Below are 6,000 nucleotides of genomic sequence, written 5' to 3'. Positions count from 1 at the left end.
AGCCCATTTCAGATAAGTGTTCACTGAACAAGCTCAGTTTCCAGTTGTAACACTTCTCCAGTGGCAAGAAGCTCCAGATACCACCCTCAGACCCTCAGAAATCCATCAGAGAAAATCTCCACTGAAGTGCTCCAATCCACTACAGCTCTCCAGTGAGCAATTCCAGTGTCCAGATGGATGCTTCGGATAAACGTCTCCAGTGGAAGTCCAGATTTCAGATTTTCCAGTTACCTTAATAAAGTGTTCTAACTGCGCTTGTGGGGTCCAATAAAGGAAGGATGACAGTTGTCCAAAGAAGATGACAACAAAGGAATGAGTGCCCATGTTATTTCTAACAGTTTGTGAGCCCTCTTGCAAAAGTAATCTTTCTAGAAGCTTTATCTGTCCATTTCTCATTGGCTAATAAATTAGTGGTTGTCCTTTGCACAGGACAACTTTTAGATTATTTTATTATTATTTCGATAACTCTTGGGAAATAGTTTATGTGGCTATAAATAGAGGTTGTATTCCATTTTGTAAAGGCAGATTATGTTGTTGAATGATATTAATAGAGCAGCCTCTATTTCTTATCCAAAATCTTCATTTACCTTTATAGATCTTTGATCTTGGTGGTTTGGAGTGATCCCTTTATCTATATTTGTGGTGGTTCGTCCTTTATCAAATATAGTTGTGAGATCTTAAATTTTCTATTCCTTTATCTGTGTTTGTGGTGGCTAGACCTTTATCAAACATAGTGGTGGGTTGGAGTGTTTCATTTATCCTTGATTCCGGTGGCTAGGCATTTACGAATCTTGCTGGTGGATTCTTTTATCTATCATTTTATTTATCGTCTTGTTTTGTTGTTTATTTCATAAAATCCAGAAAATACCAAAAATATTTAATTCCATTTTGTTTAATTTCCACTGCGCTTGAGTTATTGCGTGTTTTTATGCATCATTTTTTTATAAAAATTATTTAAAATTTTAAAAATACTACTTTAATTCAATATATTAAGTTATCTATCATAATTTTGTATCTCTTATATATATATATATATATATATATATTAAAAGAGAACCTTTAAATCCAAATTGAATAAATCAAGACCCTCTATTATTTTCCAACATTTAATACTCATTAATTTTATCAACCTTGATGACGTCATCTTTGACTAAACATTTAGTCTTATACCTTTTCAGGCCCTCAACTTTAATAAGTATGAAATTTTTGACATAATAAATTATTAGAAATAACAAACGCAACATCCAAATAGGCAATTCGATACTTGCTCAACGTCACGGCTCTTTAATTTCATGTTTTCTCTTTGAATCTGTTAGGCCAATGAATAGAGAGATGCTTATTTTATTTTACAATTTATATATGAATATCATATAATGGGATAGACGACGAGTTGATTTAAAAAACAACTAAAATTTCAACACAATAAATATTGAAATGATATTTATGTTAGGAGATATGCTGCTTTAAACTAAAAGTATCACGTGTTGGTTAAAAGATGTCTCAATTCTGTTTTAGTTTATTGGTATATTATATGAAATAAATTTATACGAAATACCTTTGAAGGTAACCAGTGAAAAAAAGTTGTCCGGTTCGAAGCTTTTCACCTAATGAAGCTTTACAAAGTTAATTATTGTCTCATTTGTTACTTGTGTTATTGTTCTTATTTTAGTCTTTATTATGTCAGTTTTTTTTTTATATCTTTTATTGTATATTTAGGTTATTTTTATATTTTCGATTATATTTTTTTAGTTATTTTGTCAGCCTTTTATAGGTAAAATGCATTTTTCTTATGTATATCTCTCGCGTTTACGCGGGCTATAATCTAGTTAGATACTAAAAATTTTCTTTTTATGTATTTTAGATTCAATTTAGTTATATTAGTTAAACTTCTTTAAATTAATAAATTATTTCAAAATCTAATATTATCATGTAATGAAACAAATTAAAAAATAAAGGAAAATATTAAATACAGCTCTAAGTGTTGTATTTAGCAAATCCAAAATTAAAATATGAAACAAATGAAGATACTGTCTATAACTTTATGGAAGCAAATTGAATTTTTAGTCCAAACATCCGTTACCTGATCAACTAAGTCGGTAGGCATTACCTTTATTATATATTTTGTAACTTTATGTCCGACCCCCTAAATGGTAAACATGCGATGGGGGTTATTCTTTGGGCTAATTACTTGGAAAGTCTCTCAACTTGTCATTGAAACCTTTTCTGAGGCTCGAACAAAAAATAGTTCTATTGTGATGAAAAAAAACCAGCTAAAATAATTATTGTGGGGCTCTGACCGAATTATGCTTATGTGGACAATTATTAGTCGGTTACACCCCTAATTTAAAATAAACCCTTTCTAAGTCCCCTGCCATGTAGATCTACTAAAAATATATAAAACACATAATAAAATTCACATGATTTGTTCTTAATTTTTTGAACATGAATCCCCCACCCACTTTTTCATCTTGAAAAGACCCGGTAAATTGGAACCGAGCTACCGATCTTCTTCCAGTAGAAGCTTTGTTACTTTGAGGGCAGCATGTCAATATATTAATGACAATCCAGATCTTGATTCGGATTGTAACAAGATTGGAAGAACTACCAAACGAGGAAGGAAACAGAAACAGAATGGGGTTTTGAGTAGGATTGAGACCAAGAATAGTGTTTGTAGTCAAGATGTTGATACGGGTTGTGATGTGATTGAGAAACTTGCAGAACCCAGAAAAGAATCGGAGAAAAACAATGACCTCTCTAGTGGCAACGGTGATTGCGATCTGGATCTTGATGGGTTTGCAAATGACCTGACAAGAATTTTGGAGACAGATGAGTCTTAAGATCCTGATCTTGTTTCGGGTAGTCCCAAGATTGAAGGATTTACCAGAAAAAGAAAAAGAAAGAAAGAAATCGACCAGATTGACGATCAGAATCTTGATTTAGGTAGTCCCAAGATCCAAGGGGTGATAGAAGAGGGAAAGAGTGCGAATATTGATTCAAGCAATACCAAGATTGAAGGGTTTACAGGGGAGGTTAAGGAACTGGATAAAACTGACGGGTTTATACATGATTCGTTCTTAAAACTGTGGTGTTTGTGTGATGAAGATGTAACAGCAAAAGGTTAGAAGAAATGGAGGGGGTGATGAAAGATAGGATTGTCAGTTCCCCAGGTCTCTCTTTCTCGTATTTTTGTGTGTGTTTTTTTGTTGTTGTTTTTAAATGAGAATGACATGGAAATAACATGTCATCAAAAACTGAAATAAAAATAACTTTTAGAGTGCATTCTTGAGTTTGTTTTTCAAGGGATAAGAAAAGAAAGGATAGAAAATATTTTATTTTTGCATTCTTGAGTTCTTTTTATGAAAGAATAGAAAGTGTAAGAAAGGAAAAAGTGACCATTTTTTGATCAAAAACTTTCCAGCCAATATTGGCCGGATTGTGAAATAAAATTTTCTTTTCTTTCCCTATCCTATCTTCTCCTTTTTTTTCCTTTAAATTAAACTCGAGAATGCACTGTTAAAATAATTTTTAAATGGTTACTTAATCGAATCTCCACAATAGTTATTTTAGCCGGGTTTTTTCATCACAATAGAAGTTTTTTTTGTTCGAGCCCCGGAAAAGGTTTCAGTGACAAGTTGAGGTACTTTCCAAGTAATTAGCCCTTATTATTTTTACTCATTACATGATAAATGTGTTAAGTGGCTGAATGTATAAATAGTGTTTGTATATATTAAGTAAAAAATAGGTAATTACTGAAATGGTACCTGTGGTTTGGTCGAAATTACTAGTTTCATACCTGTTAGATTTTAATTACGCCCATCATACTCATGGTTTACAATTATGCACTCAGAAGGTACCTCATGCTAACGATCGTTAGTTATATCGTTAAGTAACTAACATGCCTTGCACGTGAGGTATGAAACGTGTAATATTATACAAACCACAGGTACCATATGTGTAATGTATAATTATTATTTATCAAAAAAAATTAATTTATAAAAATATTTACTATTTAAAACTAATTTATAAGTATTTCAAATTTACAAAATATATATTATTTCTATGGTATAAAAACATAATTAATATATCATATAGTTAGTTACAATTGATAGTTTATTTTATTTTATTTTTATTAATATCTCATTGAAAGTTTAAGAAAGATAAAAAGAAAAATTCATGTAGGAATATTTTAATATAATACTAAAAAAAGTAACTCAACTGAAAATGATTTTTATTAAACAATCAATTCAATTTTTATAAAATTTTTTTTGCATAATAATAATTAATTAATGTTTTGGCTAGTAATCAAATGTAAGACGTGGAACTCGAACCTTGGTGAAATAATACAAGAACAAAAGCATTATTAATGAGCTATCAACCCATTAGTGATAATAATAAATTATTAATATTTTTAAAGATAATAATCTTAGAACTTTAATACAAATTTTTTTAAAAAATATATATATAATATTAATTTTTTTAATAAATTTATAGTAAAATTTGTAAATCAACAATAGTTTTTAAATAAATAAAATAATTTTAGAAGGATAATAGTTTTATTTAAAAAACATTAAATTTATTATAAAAATAAATATTTTGATAAATAATAAGTGTGATTTACACGGATGGTACCTATGGTTTGTATAAATTTACATGTTTCATGCCTCATCTGAAAGGCACATTGACTACTTAACGATACAACCAACGACCGTCAACTTGAGGTATCTTCCGAGTGCGAAATTGTAAACCATGGGTATGATGGACGTAATTTAAATCTAACAGGTATGAAAATAGTAATTTCGACCAAACCATAAGTACCATTTCAGTAATTTACTCTTAAATTAATAAAAAAAACTTAAAATTTGACTAAATGCGTTATGTTTTTAATTATTAAATTTATTAAATAAAAAAAAACATGGCCAAAATAGATTGAAGAATGAGTCTATTTGGGAATAGAATTCAAAACGTCAGGAAGTTTGAAGTGGGTGGGTATTATAAAGGGGTCTTATCAGGAGTCAGAACGCATTATATTAATAAGTTCACTACAACAAATTTGTCGTTGTACGGTCTTTTTCTATGCACTCTTTCAAAAGTGTAAATTTTTGTTAAGTTGTTCGCACTTGAAAATATGTACAAATAATCTATATTTAAAAGTGCGAAAAAAGTTACAAGCTTTACATTTAAAAACGTGAAAAAAAGGTGTTTACACACTAATAAATGTATACAATATTATATTTTCACGCACTTTTAAATAAGTAAAGATCATGATTTTCTTTGCATGTGATTTTTACGCAATAAAAAATCATCTCTTCGCAGGTGATTTATACGCAAGTGCATAGAAATCACTGACGATGATATGTTCTCCACACTTATAAATGCATAAAGTATGATATTTGTACACACTTATTAGTGTGAACATTTTTTTTCTACATATTTACATGTGAAACTTGTAATTTTTCTTCGCATTTTTTAATGTAAACTATTTGTACACATTTTTAAGTGCGATTCAACAAAATTTTACGCCTTTTTCAAGACTGCGTAGAATAAAGTGTATAAAATTAACAAATTCGTTGTAGTGGTTGGACAATGAAAAAGCTATTTTGGATCCGTTTGTCTGAAATCCCACTCACTGCTACTAGTCTAGGCTAAGCGGATATTTTTATCTGCCGCTGTTTATTTTATTAGTTGATGTAATAGTTGGGGAAAATAAGGTCACGTTTCTTTTGAGTCAGGTCAAATTATAAGAATTTATTTTTGGAATAATGGCGTCTGTTATACGTAGCCGGCCGTTTACTTCTATGGAAAGAAAAGCGCATAAACTAACAATTTTTGTCAAAAACAAAAATTCCAGATAGTGACAATTTATAGTGTTTCAACTTTGGCAACGAACAAAATTTCAACATTAATTAATAGGTCTTATATCTAACCTCACTAGTTAATTCTAGCCTATCAAATCTCATCATTCATCAAAACCAACAACCCGCCAAAAAGCAAATTTGCGGC

Source organism: Erigeron canadensis, chromosome 7 (genome assembly GCF_010389155.1).
Source record: "Erigeron canadensis isolate Cc75 chromosome 7, C_canadensis_v1, whole genome shotgun sequence".
NCBI classification, from domain to species: Eukaryota; Viridiplantae; Streptophyta; class Magnoliopsida; order Asterales; family Asteraceae; genus Erigeron; species Erigeron canadensis.
Note: the sequence above shows the minus strand (reverse complement) of the source record.